This window comes from Antechinus flavipes, chromosome 1 (genome assembly GCF_016432865.1).
Source record: "Antechinus flavipes isolate AdamAnt ecotype Samford, QLD, Australia chromosome 1, AdamAnt_v2, whole genome shotgun sequence".
Lineage (NCBI taxonomy): Eukaryota > Metazoa > Chordata > Mammalia > Dasyuromorphia > Dasyuridae > Antechinus > Antechinus flavipes.
The window spans coordinates 227,842,459-227,865,887 of NC_067398.1; the positions used below are offsets into that span (position 1 = coordinate 227,842,459).

A 23,429-nucleotide genomic window follows, 5' to 3' on the forward strand; every position below is an offset into this window, starting at 1 on the left:
AAAAATTACCCTGACATGGATTCTGTCAATATAAAGTAATTATTAAATAAAAATTTAAAAAAAAAAGAAAAGAACTGTTTATGCTGCTGGGATAACTGGAAATTAGTATGGCAGAAATTAGGCATGGACCCACACTTAACACCATATACCAAGATAAGATCAAAATGGGTCCATGACCTAAGCATAAAGAACGAGATTATAAATAAATTAGAGGAACATAAGATAGTTTATCTCTCAGACTTGTGGAGGAGAAAGAAATTTGTGACCAAAGATGAACTAGAGACCATTACTGATCACAAAATAGAAAATTTTGACTATATCAAATTAAAAAGCCTTTGTACAAACAAAACTAATGCAAACAAGATTAGAAGGGAAGCAACAAACTGGGAAACATCTTCACAGTTAAAAGTTTTGATAAAAGTCGCATTTCCAAAATATATAGAGAACTGACTCTAATTTATAAGAAATCAAGCCATTCTCCAATTGATAAATGGTCAAAGGATATGAACAGACAATTTTCAGATGATGAAATTGAAACTATTACCACTCATATGAAAGTGTTCCAAATCACTATTGATCAGAGAAATGCACATTAAGACAACTCTGAGATATCACTACACACCTGTCAGATTGACTAAGATGACAGGAAAAAATAATGATGAATGTTGGAGGGGATGCGGGAAAACTGGGACACTGATGCATTGTTGGTGGAGTTGTGAACAAATCCAACCATTCTGGAGAACAATCTGGAATTATGCCTAAAAAGTTATCAAACTGTGCATACCCTTTGATCCAGCAGTGCTATTACTAGGTTTATACCCCAAAGAGATACTAAAGAAGGGAAAGGGACCTGTATGTGCCAAAATGTTTGTGGCAGCCCTGTTTGTAGTGGCTAGAAACTGGAAATTGAATGGATGCCCATCAATTGGAGAATGGCTGGGTAAATTGTGGTATATGAATGTTATGGAATATTATTGTTCTGTAAGAAATGACCAGCAGGATAAATACAGAGAGGCTTGGAGAGACTTACATGAACTGATGCTAAGTGAATTGAACAGAACCAGGAAATCATTATACACTTCGACAATGATATTGTATGAGGATGTATTCTGATGGAAGTGGATTTCTTTGACAAAGAGACGTGAGTTTCAATTGATAAATGATGGACAGAAGCAGCTACATCCAAAGAAAGAACACTGGGAAATGAATGTGAACTATTTGCATTTTTGTTTTTCTTCCCAGGTTATTTTTACCTTCTGAATCCAATTCTCCCTGTGCAACAAGAGAACTGTTGTTATTGTATATTGTATTGTATCTTGGATATACTGCAACATATCTAACATATATAGGACTGCTTGCCATCTGGGGGAGGGGGTGGAGGGAGGGAGGGGAAAAATCTGAACAGAAGCGAGTGCAAGGGATTATGTTTTTAAAAAAAAAAAATTACCCTGGCATGGATTCTGTCAATATAAAGTTATTATTAAATAAAATAAAAGAAAAGAAAGTATAAAAAAAAAGAAAATAGACATTTGTGTCAGAATTGATCATAAAATCTTGCTGTTACAGTATACAATGTTTTCTTGGTTTGACTCCCTTCACTTAGCATCAGTTCACGTAACTCCCTCCAGGCCTCTCTGATCTCATCCTACTGATCATTTCTTATGGAACAATAATATTCTATAACATTCATAAACTATAAATTTTTCAATCATTCCCCAACTGATGAGCAACCACTCAGTTTCTAGTTCCTTGCTGCTACAAAAAGGACTACTACAAACATTCTTGCACATGTAGGTCCCATTCCCTTTTTTATGATCTCTTTGGGAAACAGTCCCAGTAGAGACACTACTGGATCAAAGGGTATGTACAGTTTCGTAGCCTTTGGGCATAGTTCCAAATTGCTCTCCAGGATGATTGGATCAGTTTACAACTCTACCAACAATGTATTAGTGTCCCAGTTTTCCCCTATGCCCTCCAACATTTATCATTATCTTTTCCTGTCATCTTAGCCAATGTGAGAATTGTGTAGTACCTCAGAGTTGTCTTAATTTGCATTTCCCTGATCAATAATGATTTAGGCAATTTTTTCATATAAGTGGTCTTAATTTCTTTGTCTGAAAATCGTTCATATTCTTTGTTCATTTATCAATGGGAAAATGCCTTGTGGAATACAGTATTCTAAAGACAAAAAAAAAAAAAATAGCTTTACAACATGGATTTCCTAGTAAATGTTTAACAGCTGGTTGTGAGGAGAGGGAGAAATGTATACATAATACACTTTTATAAATTATATCTTTTCCCAATTACATATAAGAACATATAAAAAAATTTAATATTCATTCTTAAATTTTTTAAATTCCACTTTCCCTCCTTCCCTCCTCTTCCCCCTCCTTAAGAAGGCAAACAGTTTAAAGATATTATACATGTGCAATCATGTAAAACACTTACATATTAACCATATATATACATATGTATATACATATATATATACATATATATCTTTAATTCTATAGTCTGATGTGAGAATGTGGAAATTTTCTTTTTTTATTATAGCTTTTTGTTTACAAACATATACTGAATACGTATTAACCATATTATAAAACAAAAGTAATAAAACGTTTTTTTGGTTTGTGTATGTGTGTGTATTTTAAGTACGCTTCAATCTGTATTCATACTAGATCAGTTCTTTAGAGGTAGATGACATTTTTCATCATAACTACTTAAGAATTGTCATTGTATTGCTGAAAATAAAGTCATTCATAGTTGATCATCACCACAATATTGCTAGTACAATATATGGAATTCTCTTAGTTCTGCTCTTTTTATTTTGCTTCACTTCATATAAGTATTCTCAGGTTTTCATAGTATTCAAGACATATCACAATCATATCCCAGAACCAATATCTCCACTCTAATGAAAATAAAAACCTTTAAGAAAAATTAAGTTTAAAAGAGATAGACATACATAGCAATTACTGGAAAATCTAGTAAAATAAAAAGTTAAGAATTTAGGGCATCCGAGTCTATGTAGATTTTAAAATATATATCAAACACTGGGAAACGAATGCAAACTATTTGCATTTTTGTTTTTCTTCCCGGGTTATTTTTACCTTCTGAATCCAATTTTCCCTGTGCAACAAGAGAACTGTTCAGTTCTGCAAACATATATTGTATCTAGGATATACTGCAACATATCTAACATATATAGGACTGCTTGCCATCTAGGGGAGGGGGTGAAGGGAGGGAGGGGAAAAAATCGGAACAGAAGCGAATGCAAGGGGTAATGTTGTAAAAAAAAAAAAAAAAATTACCCTGGCATGGATTCTGTCAATATAACGTTATTATTAAATAAAATAAAATAAAATAATAAAAATAAAAATATATATCCATCAGATGTTATGGTGATAAAATGGATACAAATGAAGTTCATTTTCCTATACATGATTTAGATAAAATTAAAGAAACAAGTTGGTAACATGCTATCAAACCAGCATAATACTTGTCTAAGCAATTTTCTCCAAGAATCCTAGAGAAAGAACAGAATATCCCAAAGAGATTTTTTTTTTAAAGAGGAAAATTATCCATATGAATGCAAAAACATAGCAGTTTTCTCAATAGTGGAAAGAATGGAAATGTGTTAGTTTGCATTCCAATTTTGACTATTCCTTTTTGTCATTTTTATCCATTTGAAGGGTGAGAAGTGAAACTTTGGGATTGTTTTGATTTATAATTCTCTTATTTTTTATTTTTTAAAATAAATATGTTATTAAAAACAAGTCTAAATCCCCTTCTGTAACCCTTTCTCAATCCTCCCACAGAACAATCACATATAGCAAACAACTGTTTTAAAATGAAAAAACAGAAAAAATCAAAATCAAAAAATCCATTGAAAAAACCTGATCAAAGGATATGAACAGACAATTTTCAGATGAAGAAATTGAAAGTATTTCTAGTCATATGAAAAGATGCTCTAAATCACTATTGATCAGCTTTATGGGCCAGAACTCTGAACTTGAAACAAGAATTCTTAAAAGGTGTTAAGTCAGTGGAATTGATAAGCCAATGGTTATCTACTTTAGCATGGGGATTAATAGTTCTCTAGCTCAATACATATACTTAGTACTTAATATAGTTCTACAAGATTCACACCTATGATAATGTAATTATAAGACAGCATATAAGCTCAAACTAATTCATCTAGAGTCAGAGCCAGAGAAGACAAGTGGACTGGAGACAGGAGCTCAAGCTCTCAGAGCCAAGGAGAGACAGATCCATTCCATCTTCATCAGCCTTGTGGTGGCTGGCCTGGCCTCCTGCAGTTCTCCACTGAAACCAAGATTCCAGAAGGCCTCTAAGAAAGCTAGCCTGGGCCCCAGGCAAGGAGACAATAAAGAATTTGATCTTTGGACTTTAACACCTGGCTATTCTTGTGGTGATTACTCTGCTGAAAAGAAAGCTGCTCCAAGACCTCCAGAAAACCAAATGAGAACATTACAGATCAGAGAAATGTAAATTAAGACAACTCTGAGATACCACTATACACCTCTCAGATTGGCTAAGATGACAGGAAAAGATGACAAATGTTGGAGGGGATGTGGGAAAAGTGGGACATTGATACATTGTGAATGGATCCAACCATTCTAGAGGGTAATTTGGAACTATGCTCAAAAAATTTTCAAACTCTGCATACCCTTTGATCTATCAGTGTTTGTATTGGGCTTATATCCCAAAGAGATCTAAAAAGAGAGAAAGAGATCCATGTGTGCAAAAATGTTTGTGGCAGCCCTTTTTGTAGTGGCAAGACACTGGAACCTGAGTTCATCAATTGGAGAATGGCTGAATAAATTATGGTATGTGAATGTTATGGAATATTATTTTTCTATAAGAAATGACCAGCAGGATGATTTCAGAAAGGCTTGGAGAGACTTAGAACTGATGCTAAGTGAAATGAACAGAACCAGGAGATCATTATACACAGCAACAAAAATTTAACTTTAAGATTCACAAGATAGCTAATATCTAAATAACTTTGTACCAAATTTCATAAAATTTACACATATGTCCAGCAGAGCTGATAAAATTCTAAAGCATAGCTCATAATTTTTACAAATTATCTAATATACATTTTAGAAAGCAACATACTTCATTTAATTAGGAGATACAAACATATGATCCCTAAGGTAAGCTAACAGAATTTTGTTTTGCTCTTTTTTTTCCCTCTGTCACTGAAGTGATTGAGCATATTTTTTTTCTCTCATTCATCCCTCCTCTTATGTGTCCCTTTATCCTATGCTCTCTCCTCCCATGGAGGACTTCATTTAGTTGAATTTGCTTCCAAATTACTTTACACAAAAACACAAAATTAATTTATCTCAACATTGGTATTGAATGTTGGTCACATATAAAAAATAATAGTTACTAAATATGAAGCAATTAAATCCAATAAAGAAGTTAACACTCATATAGTATTTTTTTTATGCTAAACACTTTTGCAATCTTGAAATAGCCATTTGCCAAATTCCTCAATCATTGCTTTCAAAAATTAGCTAACTTTTTCTGCCATCCCCAGCTTAGCCAGAATTGCAGGTCCACAGTCCATAAGCTTTTTTTTTTTTTTTTTTAATGAAATCTAGCTCACAGAATAGATATGACACACATATTCTGCACAAAGACACATATACAGACACAGAAAAAAAAGTACATGGAAGAGAACCATCCCTTCCCCATACAAAAAACAGCAATATCTCATCAAGTGAACTTTTGTGCTAAAGATTTGGGTCTGGACTGCTCCTTCCCCCTTTCTTCTGGGGAGAGCAGCTCCAATCTCATGGCTTGAGATCCTCTAATATACAGAGCCGACCTCTTGACTTGGATCCTCAAGCCCAGAGGGGTCTTCCCCCATCCAGCAGTCATTCAGAGCACCCCTGCTCTGTGCTATTTTTCAGGAGTTACTTCTGGCTTTCTAGGCGGCACCTCTTAACCTTGGATTACCAACCTTGGTGATCCCAAAATCCCCTTCAGCCTAAGGGCAGCCCAAGAACACAGGCAGTGCCTTGGGGAGACCAGCTCTAATCTCTGAACTCTCCTTCCCCTATCCTGGATTATATGCACAAGTTACCTGACTGCATCCATTTGTCCTCAGGCTTCTTTTTCAGACACTTATGCTCCTGTTTGTATTTGGATACCTCTCTTCAGGCCCATACTCCACAGAGTGGGAGACTGAGGGTCTGATCTCAAGAATGGTTAGAGAAAACTCATCCCAGCACCTGCCCTGCATCAGAACCCCAAGCTTCTCTCTGGGAAGTCACAGATCCCAGACAAGCCCCCACAAACTGTATGAGATGGTGTTGGATTCCCTTACCCAAACTGACTACTCAGAGGCCTCTTCAGATATAAACTGGAAGCATTTATTCGATTATTGCAGGAAGAGGTTCAAACACATACCAGCTGAGCAGACACAAAATCTCTCAGCTTCCATTTCCCAGAATGGTGTGTCTGGTCTGGCAAGCCAGAAATATTGAATTGGTTAAATTGCAAAAGACTTGGCTTCATTGGATGGACTGAAAAAGAAATAACTGTTGACCAATGGTCAGCAATACTGTTTACTTCCTGAGGGTCTCATAATTTCCTGAAACTTAAACCTAGAATCTGATCGCTTCTGCCCTATAGCCCTCTGAGACTAGGGATCACACGACTTCCTGAAACTTAGGCATAGGGTCTGACCTACTTTTTGTAGTCACTTTTTGACTTTTGACATGACTTTTTGAGAAATCTTCACCTGGTTCCATTCACTGTCAATAATAGCAGAAGGGAAGCAGATAGGACTGAGTGCCATTTTGTATTTTTCTAGTCTTCTTTGTAATCATGGACAAAAAAAAAAATCAATCACTAAATGATCATAAACTTCTGAGTATTTCTGGGCTAGTCCTCCATCAATTATTTTGTCATTTTCATACTCAAATGTTTTTTTCTGCTTGGTAGAATCTTCCAGAGCTTAGATTCTATTGGTATGCCTCAAGAATATAGGGTCACACAGCAGGAAGATTTCAGAAAGGCCTGCAGAGACTTACATGAACTGGTGCTGAGTGAAATGAGCAGGACCAGGAGATCATTATATGCTTCAACAACAAGACTATAGGATGATCAATTTTGATGGATGTGGCCCTCTCCAACAATGAGATGAACCAAATCAGTTTCATTTGTTCAATAATGAATAGAACCAGCAACACCCAGCAAAAGAATTCTAGAAAATGAGAGTAAACCACTACATAGCATTTCCACTCCCTCTGTTTTTATCTGCTTGCATTTTTTATTTCCTTCTCAGGTTAATTTTACCTTATTTCAAAGTCTGATTCTTCTTGTGCAGCAAAATAACTGTATGGATATATTGTATTTAACATATTTAACATGTATTGGTCAACCTGCCATCTGGGGGAGCAGGTAGGGGGAAGGAGGGGAAAAGTTGGAACAGAAGGTTTTGCATGGGTCAATGCTGAAATATTACCCATGCATATATCTTGTAAATAAAAAGCTATAATAAAAAAAGAGAAGAAGAAGACTGTAGGGTCACTACCTACTATCCTGAGATATCAGAAGAGGAGATAATTGTGATTAAGTATTAGAATGCAATTGAATAGGACTGATTGGATGAAGTATTTCTCAGTATTGAATCACATGATCCCTGTTCTCAAAGCTGGGGCCTTGGGGAGATTATTTGATCTCTGAAGGGATGAATTTTGAACTCTGAGATACAGGAAGTTGCAGGAAGTGACGTGGCCTGTGGGAGGCAGCCAACATTGGTGACCATTGGTCAAGGATGGTTATGTCCTTTTAGTCTATCCAATGAGAAGGCTTGGGTCTTTTGCTTTTAAACCTGGACAAGCCAGAAACTGGCCAGGTTCAAGGAGCACATGGTGGAGTTGGGATGGCTCCCAGATGTGTCTGGGCTTCTCCCTGCAGGGTTTAAATAAATGCTTTCTCTTTATATCTGATGATATCTCTGATTAGTTAATTGGGAAAGAGGGTCTTGCACCTCACCCACACACAATCAAAAGCAAAATATAAATAGTTACATATTGAGCAATGTTGAACTATTTGTGTTGAATAGGTATAAAAAACTTAACTAGAAAAATAAGAAATAGATTTTTTTTTTCTTTTAAGCACCTAAAACCTTAAAATAATTTTTACATTCCTCAGTAGATAGTCAAAAAATGTGAATAAGCAGTTTTCAAATGAAGAAATTAATGCTATCTATTGTCAAATGAAAAAAGCCTTAAGTAACTTTTGATTAGAAAAAGGCAAATGAAAACAACTCTGAGATATCACTTCACACCTTTCCCATAGACTAATATAATAGAAAAGGAAAATGATAAATGTTGGAGGGGATGTGGGAAAACTGAGACATCAATGTATTGTTGATGGAGTTGTGAATGGATCCAACAGTGCTGGAAAGCAATTTAAGATTATAAAACTGTATACTCTTTGACCTCACAATATCACTAATAGATCTATATACCAAAGAAATTTTTTTAAGGGTGGGGGAAGAACCTACCTACAAAAATATTTTGTATTTTACAACTCTCTTTGTGATGGCAAAGAATTGGATATTGAGGAGATGTCCATCAATTGGGGAATGGCTGAACAAGTTGTGGTGTGTGATTGTAATGAATTATTAATGTGCTTTAAGAAATGATGAACAGGCTGATTTCAGAAAAAACCTAGAAAGACTTATATGAACTGATGCAAAGTAAATTAAGCAAAAAAGAATATTCTACACAGTAACAGCAATATTATATGATGACTAAATATGAATGACTTAGCTATACTCAGCAATACAATAATCTAAGACAATTTCAAAAGCTCATGATGAAAAATACTATCCACCTCCAGAGAAAGAATTGATGGAATCTGAATGTAGATAAAAATACACTATTTTTCACTTTCTGAGTTTTTTCATGATTTTTTTTTTCCTTTTGGTCTATGTCTTCTTTTAAAACATTACTAACATGGCAATATGTTTTGCATAATTGAAAGTGTCTAACCTATACCAAGTTGCTTACAGTGTCAGGGAGGGAGAGAGAAAATGGGCATTCATTTTTGCATATAAATGGGGAAAATTTTATTAAAAATAGAAATAAAAACAACTGATAGATATTCAGGGATTAAAAATAGAGAGGTATCTTATGCATATTAAAAAGTATGAGAATAAAATAATTTTTTCTTAATATGATTTTAGAAAAATATTTAGTAATGCTAATGATTGATCCTGCATTTCAACATCTTAGAAAAGAAATATATTCATAGAACAAAGAGAGATCATTAAGATTGGGCGGGCATTTGACTAATGGAAAAGAACAAATTCTAAATTTTAAAAATAATTTCTTATTTAGCTAATATTTAATAAAACTGTTAATCCTTCTTGAATTACTTTGTTAATTTGTTACACTGCCAATCAAATTCCAGTAGGCTACATGATAAGATTAGATATATCAATAACAAATTATATGGAAAAAAGTTCAGGAAAAATTTTTTTAAATGATGAATGGAGACTTTCCTTGTCAGATTTATAAAAATTGTTTAGTACCACACAAATAAGGTAAAAAATATATCAGTAGAATGTAGAATCCAGAAATAGAACTTAATGAAATAATTGTCAAAGGATATATAATCTCACTTTAATGGATTACAAAGTTCATTAGATGCTCAACAGTTTTTGGATGTTATGATATTGCAGATAAAAGAATATAACTATATCATCAGGTGGTGCTGGCAAGCCTAATAAGAATAAACTCACCACCATCATCAATACAGAGCTGGGAAGGGTCTCACATTTTAGAGATGAGATAGCTGACATTGAGCAAGAATAAGTGATTTGTTCATGGATTGTGCAGGTAGTAAACATCACCTACTAGGATTTGAACTCAGGTCCTCTGACTCAAGTGCTCATTCAATTTTACCATGGCTGAACTATCACTCATCTACTGAGCTGTCACAAACCTGGACACTAAAGTACAGTTCTTCTCCTCTCTTCTTTTTGTCATCTTAGTGACCATTTCCCTTGAAGCATAGCTTCCTCTTTTAGGACTAAGTTAAGGGACGGTTTCTTACTCACCTCTAAGGCTATTAGGTTTGCCTGTTCTGGAACTGCATCTGGTCCTAACAATTGCTTTCTCCCTCAGGTAAACTATCTTTATTAATGATTGGTTTCCTGAAGCTCCGCAACCAAAAATATCATTTGAGTTGTGTGGCAACTTGAAATAAATTCTCCTTCCTTCTTTCCAAATAGAGTAAGTATCCCTCTGGGCTTAATGTTCCAAGGCTTATTTACATCTCCCTCATGGGCTTATAGGGATTGTGAGGTATCTTTCTCCATTTCTATAAACTCAAGCTCCCAAGCCCCTTTGGGTGTTCCTTCCAGAGTTAGTCATCAGTAACTAGTGACCCAGTTCCATTTAAAAATTAGTCCCTTTACAAAGGGATGTTTGCTTTGAAGACCTAGCAAAAACAAAAGTACAGACCTTTCCTCCAATACTGCAGGTACATATTCTGACCTATACCACCAAATTCTCTGGGGTAAATGGGCTTAGACTTATTAACATTTCTACATAGCACTGACATCACATTTACATATGGAATTATTGCCAGATGGTACCACTGAGATCATCCCAAAGTTTGTTCCTTGATCTTTGGTGCACTGATCCTGGGGCTGACTGCTAAACTCAGCATGGACTCAACCCTTGGATTCAGCTGGATTGCTCTTTTGACTTTTTAAAATTTATAGATCAGAGAGGGTCAAAGATTCCAAATTAATCTTTATCTGAAATAAAAGACAAAACAATTTTTTGGCACTGGATTATTAAGTTATAAATACATAAATAAAACACAAATACAGAAAACGAATCTAATTCAATGATTTTCAAAGGGAAGGTCATCATACACTAGTGGGTTGCAAGGCTTATTAGATAGTATGTCAGTATTTATGAAGCCACATTTTGGCCTTCAAGGAAAAGGCCCAAGGCCTCTCTCTCCTCCCACAATATTGTCCCAATAGATGCTGCCAGAGAAGGGAATCAAAACAAGAGAAGACATTGAAAACTAATTGGGGAAGAAGCCAATTAAGGCCTTTTTAATGTATCTCCAATTTCAATTTTGCAAATGCAGCCAATGAACCACATGGTTAGCATATGGAACTAGTTCAGAATGTCTCAGTATGCTCCAAAGTCTCTGAGGCATCTTAGGCCTCTCCCAAAAAAGGAGGCTCCCCAACCACTGCCAAGTGGGGAACTGCATCAAGTAAGCAAAGTGATATATATAGGCTTTATAAGACCTGGATTTATTGGCCAGTCTCCCAAATACAGAATTGCTCTAGCCATACACAACTTTTAAAATGTATTTAAACAAAATTCAAACCAGCAGGATGATTTCAGAAAGGCCTGTAGAGACTTACATGAACTGATGCTGAGTGAAATGAGCAGGACCAGGAGAACATTATATACTTCAACAACAATACTATATGATGATCAATTCTGATGGACCTGGCCATCTTCAGCAATGAGATGAACCAAATCAATTCCAATAGAGCAGTAATGAATTGAACCAGCTACGCCCAGCGAAAGAACTCTGGGAGATCACTATGAACCACTACATAGAATTCCCAGTCCCTTTATTTTTGTCCGCCTGTATTTTTGATTTCCTTCACAGGCTAATTGTACACTATTTCAAAGTCCGATTCTTTTTAGACAGCAAAATACGTATATTGTATTTAACTTTACTCTTAACATATTTATCATGTATTGGTCAACCTGCTATCTGGGGGAAAGGGTGGAGGGAAGGAGGGAAAAAGTTGGAACGAAAGGTTCTGCAATTGTCACTGCTGAAAAATTACCCATGCATATATCTTGTAAATAAAAAGCTATAATAAAAAAATAAATAAACAAAATTCAACAAACACAAGCAAAATGGCCACATTTTTGTGCAATTCCCAGAAACAGCATAAGCCCCCAAAAGCTACTATTAAAAATAGTAGTAGCAATATGACATGGCCATGGGCACCAGCCCTGAAGTCAGGAGGACCTGACTTAACACTTAACACTTCCTAGCTGTGTGACCCTGGGCAAGTCATTTAACCCCAACTGCCTCAGGAAAACAAACAAACAAAAAAGGCATGGTCATGTAGGAAGGTATTTTGTCCAAATAACTTGCCTCTCCTTGGTCCCTTCCTTTTCTTTTTTCTTTCTTTCTAATCCCACAAATTCCTTGAGGCTCAAGCTCAAGGTAGAATTTTCTGAAGGGAATGGAAAAGAAGAAACACTGAGAAATCTCTGGTTTGAGCTTTAGTCCTACTATTTCTTAATCTTGATGGCAAAGCCTCTGCAAGGCAAAGTCTAAGCAGTTCTCTATTCCCAAATCAGAAATTTTGCAGTCCCTTGATGACATAATTGCAGTATAGTTGACATCTGAAATTATATATCACAAGCATAAAAATATATGTCAACTATTTACAGAACAATTCACTGTCCCAGGTAATCATTTTAGAGTGACATTTGCAGCAAACATATGTTACTGGTACAATGAATAAATATGGAACACTATAAAGCTCTGCTTAATACACTGATTCAATTACATAATTAAATTACTTTCTATGCAGTACAAAAAGTCACAATACCTGTGCATATTCTGAAGTGAAGAACAGGGCCATCCATCAAGAATGCCTTGTACCAACTACCAACATGGTTTGGCATAAGACAGGGCATATTGTGTATGTTCAAAGACCTGGGCTCTTTTTGGTCTTTTCCTTCATTGCAAGAATGTATGCAATAAAATTATGCATAGTTAACAAGTGTGTCTATAATACATGCTGGATAATAGAATATCAGCAGATAAACATGAAAAACAAAATAATAAATCTTAAATCATAAAATACTAGAGAAGAAATTCATTGTGAAAAAAAATCTATCAGGAAAATAGGATTGTTTTGGCAAATAGATGGGTCCAAAGGTCACTCCTTAGGCTGTGGCCCCAAGAAACAGGCCTGAAGTTTTTGGTCTTTTTGTACATAATTTTCTGTTCTATGTGTAAGAAGTGGAATCTCTGACCCAACACAGAAACTTGAGCCATGGGAGTTTAGGGATTCAGGAATTCACAGTCAGTCCAGTAGCTTTTCCCTGAAGTGCAAAGGTTCAGGGAAGCTAGCTTAATGGATTTTGGATTTGAATTTGATGGGCCTAATGCTATGTAGGTTTAACAATTTAAGAGCAATAACTGTTTCTACCTTTGATCACATTAAATGATTTTAGGAAAATTATTGTTCAGATATTTAACATTATAAATGTTCTATTTAAGTGAATCAAAAACTCTAACCTAAATTTTGTACCTTATTTTAATCACGACTATGGAATTTTTCTTTTCAGAAGAGTAAATTTGAATCCAGCTCCAGTGAAATAATGAGAGTTTGAATGAATATCCATGGCAAGGTAGGAGTTAGGCTTTGCAGTCTCCATTTATTAATCTGAGTATCAGCATTTATATACCTTTTAGATTAGTATTACAAAACTAGCTTCCAGGGCATTTCCATATCCATCTCAACTGTCAATACCAAGATACTTATCAACACAGAATTGTAAATAGTATAATGGTGATGCTCATCAACATCAAAAGAATTGTAAATAATTGTGATATTTATCAATACAGAGCAGAACTTATTATACTAATGTATTTACCTCAAGTATGTCTTTGATTTATTGTTTAGTAAAGAATGCCTTGTTCCTGTCCCATGCATTCTCCATCATGATTTTCCTGAATTTACCAAATGTGTCTTTATGATTGTTAGGGAGATGGTGAGCCAATACAGTTCGCCCTAAGAGTGAGTAAGTCTCAAGTAATTCCTGGACAAGACTTTTACTGTTTATGGACTTATTCAATACTAACCCTCTACAACTAGCTTACCTTGTTTTAGTTCAAATGCTTTAAACAGCAAAAATAGAACTAACATCTACCATGGTTCCCTTCCTATCTCCCACAAAGAGTGTTAGGCTAGTTTCTTTTCCTAAAAGTCAAGCTACTCATCCATTGATACAGCTTCCAATACACTTTGGCCATATTGACATATGATGTACTTATAAATGTTTTGTAAGCAGCCTTACTGGGGGGGGAAAGTGTATATATTATAAATCTTACAAAAAGAATGTGTAGTAGTGAACTCTGAAATTGTGTCCCCTTTAATCTGTAAAACAATCACTCTGAAACTCTGTCCCCCTGTAAAAACAGATTTGGGCTCTAAGACTCCAGAGAGTCTGGGCGGGGGTATGCTTTCCAGATGGGCCTTTTCTAGGATAAGCAGCATCATTCAATTGAAGATCTTGGGCAAATCACCCCCCATTGATCTTTTGGGGGTAGCCAGATCCCCTTTCAGGAAATTCCAGGCTCTAGGAGATCTGGGCCAGACATTCCTATTGAGTGGTTGAAAGTCCAAGATAAGTATCTAGGCCTGGGGGTATTGACTCTTTTCAACTGGAACCAAGCCTCAGACTACTATAAAACGACTATTTTGAACTCCAAATCTCTGCATAAATCCAAAGTAGGATTATGCTTTGCCAAGGGACCTCTTTTTTTTGGCACAGCTGCCTCCCAGGACTCTTGCCCATTGTAAAGACACTCTCTCTCAATGATAACCTTTATTTCCTAATAGGACTCTTGCCACTGAGAAGTCTGTCTTCCTAGCAAAGCTGGCTTTTCAGTGCCAATAAAAATCCCTTGCCATTCAGACTTTTTGAGTTCATGAATTCTTTCATGTTGGACCTGTGCCTCCGACCAAAGAGGGGATTCTCACATCAATTCTCTACCACTAGAGTTGCATCAGTAGGGGCAGGTAGGTAGCATAGTGGACAGAGTACTAGCGCTGAAGTCAGGAGGACTTGATTTCAAATTTGACTTCATACACTTAACACTTCCTGGCTGTGTGACCCTGGGCAAGTCACTTAACCCCCATTTACTATACTCTTTTATCCGTTGTCAACCTGTGGTTGCAATTCAACCAAACTTTGACAAACAGAATTCTATCTTGATCACCTCTTTTCTCAATATGTTTATTTTATTAAATCTGACACATGATCTGCTTAAACTATTTTTCATCCTTATACAAATTACATTTGTACATTTCATCAAATTGAAGGTCCTTTTAACTTTAGCCCTACTGTTGGAAATAGTGTTGACTATCTTTTTAGCTTTTATAGAATTAGAACATTGTTTGATTCTACATTATTACTTGTAAAATCCTCAAAATTATTCAAATCAATTTCATATTTTAAAATTTTATTTCTGTATGGTATAGTTTTCTGGAATAGGGTAAATACACAAAAGCAAAACTGATATAAAAACACTTGTTGATATGAATTTTTAAAAGGAAAACAAATGTTGCAATATCACAAAGAACAAACTTGATTTCAAAGAAAAGATATGAAAAAACACCTTGTCCCATTTCATTATAGAGTGTTTATCAAGTTTTTTTCTGTATATTAACTGTTTTTTCCCCTTTTCCTTCTTTTTTTTCTTCTTTCTTTTTTAAACATAATATAAAAGGGTGAAATTTAGACAATGTAAAAACATAAGAGTAATTAAAATAAGATCCAACAATATATTGCCTATAGGAAACATACTTAAGATAGAGACACCTCAATTACTCTCATTGTCTCTGGAAAGTATGTGCTAATGGACTTTATATTATTCCATTCAGTCTTTGTGATTTGCAACTTCCCATGCCATATTGTTGTTACTTCTTCCTTTTCTAAGATCATGATTTCAGGAAGGTGATACTTTGACTTGCTAGTGAATCGGATTTAAATGAGGCAGTTTTTTCCCCCCCAAATAGCTTACATAGTATTGGAATTAATTTTTCTTTAAATATTTGGTAGTGTTCACTTGTGAATCCATTTGGCCCTGGAGATTTTTTCTTAGGGAGTTCATTAATAGCTTGTTCAATTTTTTTTTTTTCTTTTTATTACAGCTTTTTATTTTCAACATATGCATGGATACGTTTTCAACATTGACCCTTGCAAAATTTTGTGTTTAAATTTTTCCCCTTTCCCATGCCCTCCAATATATATCCAATATATGTTAAACATGGCAAAAATATATGTTAAATCCAATATATGCATACATATTTACACATCAATTTCTTTTTCTAAAATGGGACTATTTAAGTAATTGATTTCCTCTTCTGTTAATTCAGGCAGTTTATATTTTTGTAAATACTTATTCATTTCATTTAGGTTGTTGAATTTTTTGATTTGCTGCCATACACTTGGGCAAAATAACTCTGTATTATTGCTTTAATTTCTTTTTCATTAGTGATAAGTTTACCCTTTTCATTTTTTATGTTGGTGATTTGTTTTTTTCCCTTTTTCTAATCAAATTAATCAAAGGTTTATCTATTTTGTTATTGTTTTTTAAAAAAACAACTCTTCATTTTATTTACTAGTTCGATAGTTTTCTTAGTTTCAATTTTATTAATTTCTCCTTTGAATTTCAGAATTTCTAATTTGGTATTTAATTGGAGCTTTAAAATTTGTTCTTTTTCTGGCTTTTTTAGTTGCATGCCCAATTCATTGATCTTCTCTTTCTCTATTTTATTCATATAGCTATTTAGAGATATAAAATTTCTCCCAAGAACTGCTTTGGCTGCATCCCATAGATTTTGGTATGTTCACATTGTTATTCTCTTGGATGAAATTATGGATTGTTTCTATGATTTGTTGTTTGACCCACTCATTTTTTAGAATTAGATTATTTAATTTCCAATTGATTTTTAGTCTATTTTTCCCTATTTTTTTTTAAATATAATTTTTATTGTATTGTGGTGTGAAAAGGAAACATTTACTATTTTTGCCTTTCTGCATTTGATTGTGAAATCAAATTTATGCTGTAATACATGGTCAATTTTTGTGTAGGTGCCATGTACTGCTGGGAAAAAGGTATGTTCCTTTCTTCCATATTCAGTTTTCTCCAGAGGTCTATCATATTGAGGTTTTCTAAGATTCTAGTAATCTCCCTAGTTTCTTGTTTATATTGTGATTAGATTTGTCAGATTCTGAGAGGGAAATATTGAAATCCCCTACTAGTATAGTTTGGCTATTTCTTCCTGTAACTGGCTTAAAATTTTCTCCAGGAATTTAGCTGCTCTACCACTTATTACTGTTGAGATTAGAAAAGGGAAACCAAAAGTTGGGGTCACAGACCAGTGTCGTGAGGTGTTTCAAAGGAATTTGTAGACTTGAATCCATTTCCTAGTCAAGGGACAAAGTTTATTGTAATTGTAACACCATTATAAGCAGGTTTGAATTTCCAGAAGAAATTAGCAGAGAAACAGAGGCAAGGAGACACGTTTATCCAGCTTTCAATCATTGATGTGCTAATTTTATGGCTCATAGATAGGATGGAGGAATGATCTCAGGAATTTTGTTCTGGCTGACAAGATTACCAGTCAGCAATGAATTGAGAAGTGTCGCTGGAATTTAGTTATCACTGACCAACAGATTATCTATTTGATAGTCAGCAATGAATTGAGGAGTGATCTATACTACTACTGTCTCAGGAATTTGATCTGTGGGAGTTTCCTGAGGCCAGAAGCTATCTGACTGAGGAGTGGTAATTAGACAGATTAGCTTGGGAGTTTTCTTGAAGCAGACTCCAAAACCAGAAGATCTAGGATTTAGTGACTTATTATTAGAACAGAAGCCCCTCTAATATCAGGGGACCACAAAATCATATTACATCATTACTACTGTATTGTTTACTATATCCTTTATCAAGATGTACTTTTCTTTCTTATCTCTTTTAATAAGATCTATTTTTACTTTTTCTCTTGCTCAGAATAGCTACCCCTGCTTTTTTCATTTCAGCTTTTGTGGGATGGGGAGCTAGACCCTCCTTACCCAAATTGACTACTTGGAGGAATCTCCAGATACAAACAGAAAGCATTTTATTCAGTTCTTGCCAGAAGTGGTCCAAGCACATCAACTGGACAGTCTAGCATGATGTGTGACACATGGCAGAAGCAGAGAATGGATTATATAGCAAAGAAGCCATGAATACACCCTCCCTTCCTGTTGATTTTTTAATTCATTGGATGGCTGAAAAGGAAGTAACCATTGACCAGCAGTCAACAATGCTGTCCACTTCCTGGGGATTACACAACTTTCTGAAGCTTAGTCCTAGAGTCTGACCTTTTCTGCCCTATAGCCTTCTGAGGATATGGATTATGTGACTTCCTGAAATTTAGGCCTAAGATCCTATAGCCTCTTTGAAATCTTTACCTGGTCCCATTCAAGCTGAAGCATAATAAATTCTATTCCAGCCTTTTACTTTTACTATGTATGTGTCTTTTTGTGTGAAATGTGTTTCTTGTAAACAACATATTGTGGGATTCTGTTTTTTAAGTCCACTCTGGTATATACACACATATATATTCCTAAGTCTTAGTTTCTCTGAGACAAAGCCCATTCAGTGATTAAGGCTAGATAAGGAGACCTGAAGCAAAGAATAGTCTTTTTTACTAGTCAAAAAAATAATAATAATCAAGCTGGAAGGGGAAAACTCTAATGTTTCTGTCCAAAACAGAAACAATTGCTATTTACACTAACTCTGAGCTAACAGGGTCCAAACAATGACCAAGTGAGACTTGGACTGAGATTCTATTGTTGATCCATCTATGAAATCCAGAGTGAGGTGGATGGAAGGCATGGTACTTAAAAAAAATCTAGCTTACTAACCCCAAAATATCTTGTGGAGGATAAAAATGTACATTTCTTTGGGCAGAGCACCCACAGTTAAGGGTATGATTCCCTGTGTGGAAGAGAACAAGGAGGAAGGGAGAAAAGGATGCAAGGAAGGAAGGTAGGAGGAAAAAAAGAAGAAAAGAGCTACATTACCTAATTTGAACTGGCCTGGCCAGCTGGGTCCCCAATGGGGCAGCTATTATTAGTCAGAAGTTGTTATTTGTTCTTCCTTCTTCAAGAGAACCATACAAAATTTTTTTCAAAGTACCAATTACAAATAGTAGCTTAGAATGTAAGCAACTTGAGAGAAGAAATGGTCTCACATTTGTATTATAACTAGAATGCTTATCAAAGTGCTTAGTAAATAGTGAATGCTTTTAATTAATTGGTTCATGTTTCTGTCTCACAGTTATACTAGGGAAATCTCTAAAGTTTAATTATATTATATGAATGTTATGGAAGAATGTTATTGTTCCATAAGAAACTATCAGCAGGATGATTTCAGAGAACCTGGAGAGATTTACATGAACTGATGTTAAATGAAATGAACAGAACCAGGAGATCATTGTACATGGCAACAGCAAGATTATAGAATGATCAATTCTGATGGATGCGGCTCTCTTCAACAGCAAGGTGATTCAAGCCAGTTCCAATGGGCTTGTTCATTGAGAGAGCCACCTGCACACAGAGAGAGGGTTGTGGGGACTGTGTGGAATTTTTGATGAAAATGTTTAGAGACATAAATTTTCTCCAAAGCACTACTTTAGCTGCTATTCCAATTCTGTATAATGTGTTTTGATCTCTATCTTGCTACTGGACCCAGATAGCTCTGGAGAAGAGAGTGAGGATGGTGACTTTGCACAGGCCTGACTCACTTAAATCCAATTCATTTGTAAGTCATAACATTACCTTTCTGATTACCATAGTCCTCTTTGAGAACCAAGGACTACTACCAATTCCAATATAATATAAACTATTTGGAAAAATTGGCAAAAGAGTACTACCAAATTCCTTTTAGGAATTAATTAATTAATACCAGGAAGAATTAAAACAGAGAAAGAAAACTATAAACCAATTTCTCTAATAAATATTGATACAAAATTTTAAAATAAAATATTAGCAAGCATGTTACAGTAATATATCACAAAGATATCACTGTGACCAAGTGGGATTTATACTAGGAATGCAAGGGGGTTCAATATTAGGGATATTATCAGCATAATTGACCATATTAGTAATAAAAATAACAAAAATAATTTGATTATTTCAAAATATACAGACAAAACTTTTGACAATATATGATCCTCATTTCTATTAAAAACACTAAGTAATATCTACCTAAAATGTAATGCAAATGAGCTAGAACTCTTTCCTAGTAATATCAGGGATGAAGCAAGGAAGTATGTTATCAGAACTATTATTCAATATTGTACTGGAACTTATAGCTATAGATAAAAGACAAGAAAAAGAAATGGAAGGAATTAGAATAGACAATGAAGGAACAAAACTCTTTGCATGTGGATATAATAATAAAAAGAAATGGAAGGAATTAGAATAGACAATGAAGGAACAAAACTCTTTGCATGTGGATATAATAATACACTTAGAGAATCCTATAGACTCAACTTAAAAACTAGTTGAAACAATTAACAACTTTAGCCAAATTGCCGGACATAAAATAAACCCTCATAAATCATTAGCATTTCTCTATATTACCAACAAAGTCCAGCAGGAAAAGATAGAAAGAGAAGTTCCACTGAAAACTGCAGTCAGTAAAAAATACTTGGGAGTCTACCTGCCGAGAAAAACATAGGAACTACAGGGAACATAATTTGAACTTAGCAATAAATAAAGATAGATTTAAACTAGAGGAATATTAATTATTGATAGTCTGAGCCAATTTAATAAAAATAATTCTAACTAAATCAATTTACTTATCCAGTGCTATATCACATTACCAAAAAATTATTTTATAGATTAAAAAAATAATAAAAGGTCAAGAACATTATGGGAATCAATGGGGGGGAAAATTAAAGGAAGGCAGTCTAGTAATACCAGATTTCAAAAGATATTACAAAGTGGTAATCATGAAAATGATCTAGTACAGGATAAGAAATAGAGTGGCGGATCGGTGGGGGGGAAGGGGAGGGAGAATCATATACACAATACACATTAGTATATGTTTACTTACTGTTTGATAAACTCAAAGATCTAAGCTTTTGGGACAAGAATGTAATATAATGATAAAAATTGCTGGAAAAACTGTAAAGCAGATTGGTAGACACTGGATAGAGTGTAGGATGTAGAGTCAGTAGGTTAACTTAAGACTTAAGTTAAAATCTGGTCTCACACCCTTACTAGCTGAATGACTCATGGGCAAGTCACTTGTTTGTCTCAGTTTCCTCACGTAAAATGAGCTGGAGGAAAAAAATTGGCAAAGTTTTCCAGTATCTCTGCCAAGAAAATCCAAAGAAAGGGACAGGGTAGAAATGACTTACCAATAACAACAAAAGTATAGCTCAATATCTTATACCATAAACTAAGATAAGGTTGAAAAGGGTACATGATTTAGACATAAAAGGTAATGTTATGAGCAAATTAGAGCATTGTGGAAAATCTTATGTGTTGAATCTATGGATAAAAGAAGAATTTACAACCAAACAAGTCAGAAAGGATAATGGGAAGAAAAATGGATAATTTTGATTACATTAAATTAAAAGGTTTTACACAATGCAACCAAGATCGGATAGAAAGCAAGAAACTGGGGGGGAAATTTTTTACTGCTTCTCTATAAAAACTTCACCTCAAATATAGCAAACTGAAGCAAATGTATAAAACTATGAGGCATTCCCCAATAGATAAATGATCAAAAGATATGAACAGGCAATTTTCATAAAAATCAAAGCTATCTCTGGTCATATGAAAAATCAACTAAATCATTATTAGAGAAAATACAAATTAAACAATTCTGAGATACCACCTCATACCTATCAGTTTTGCTAACATAACAAAAAGAAAATGAGACATATTGGAGATGAGGAAAAATTGGGACACTAAGGCATTGTTGGTGGAGTTATAAACATGAACTAAATCATTCTGGAAAACAATATGGAACTATGCCCAAAGAATTATAAAACTCCATATTCTTTGACCTAGCAATACCACTATTTGTATCCCAAAGAGATCAAGAAAAAGGAAATGGAGTCATGTTCAAAAATATTTATAGTAGCTGTTCTTATGGTACAAAGAAATTGGAAATTGAGGTGATGCCCATCAATTGGGGAATAATTGCACAAGTTGTAGTACAAGACTGTGATGGAAAAGGATTATGAAATAACAAGCAGGTTGATTTCAGAAAAATCTGGTAAGACATATGAATTTAGGCAAAGTGAAGTGAGCAGAAAGAGACCATTGGGCACAGTGACAGTGATATTATCTAGGGATCAACTGTGAATAACTTAGCTATTCTCATTAATAAAATGATCCAAGGCAATTCTGACTTATGATGGAAAATGTTACCACCTCCAGAGAGAGAAGTGATGGAGTCTGTGTACAGATTGAAGGATTATTTTTCATTTTATTTTTGCAACATGACTAATATGGAAATGTTTTGTTTTCACATGTATAATGGATATTACATTTCTTGCTTCAATGGGTGAGAGGATAAGCAAGAGGAAGAGAATTTCCAGTTCAAAAAAATTTTTTTTCTTATTTTAGGTTAAATACAATGTTTTTGCATTTTAATTGAAATACATTTATTTACATGGCTAAAAAAAGGCTAAATACATACGTTTTATGTTGCTGATTGCATGAATACATAATATGCAGTTGGAAGAACAGAATTAAACTTCCTTAAAATAAGAATTTTTTCATAATTTTATTAGTGTAGGACTTTCTTCTGTCTCCTCATTGCTATTAGTTCTGTTTTTAAGTAGTTATTAAATGGGTTATATCCTAACAAACCAACTATTTTAATTTCCTTAACTTTAGAAATTATAAATCCAAATGATTTTATCTTTGATCCATGTCATGCTTTATGAATGGGATGAACTGAGTGAAGACCTGACTTGAGACTTTGCAGTAACAAGTTGAGCTATAGCTAAAAGCTGCAGGTATTTGATTATTTTAGCTAAACTTACAATCTCCTCCTATCCCCTCCAGACCTTTTAAGCACCTAAGCGGGTAGAGAGTATGTTATTGACCAGTATTCTTTGTCTCTAGAGTAGATTTCCTAGTTAGCTTGTAAGCCTGGACTCCCTGGCCAATGGAAGAAAAGTCAGAAGGGGATGGAGGCTTCTGACTACGATCTTGTATTTTGCAGTTTGTGCTTTACACTCTTCTCTGTTGGGAGTTGCCCTTTCTCCCCAGATCCTAACAAATACTTTTTTGTTTTTTACTTTGAAAGTCTCTGATTTTAATTTGGGTAAGGGTTGCTGGCCCTTATAAACATGTATTTTAATTCCTCTGGCTCCTCAAAAGAAGATTATAGTTTCAACAAAATGTCTGGTGGCATAAAATCCCCTCGTTTTAATAAAACTCGCTTAAATGTATAGATTTTATTTCTAGATTGTTATCTAAAAACTAGTAGCAAACAACAAAACATAATTTAAAATAAGAATTCATTGGTAATTTTGGTGATTAACGTCAGGTTGATTGATT

At 34.6% G+C, this 23,429-nt stretch overlaps 1 protein-coding gene across 3 annotated transcripts in view; it reads right to left on the reverse strand.

The window, feature by feature from the left end:
• Positions 1–23,429, reverse strand: part of LOC127561895 (tubulin polyglutamylase complex subunit 2-like) — an 877,998-nt gene that overhangs the window by 611,574 nt on the left and 242,995 nt on the right. The window lies entirely within an intron of this gene.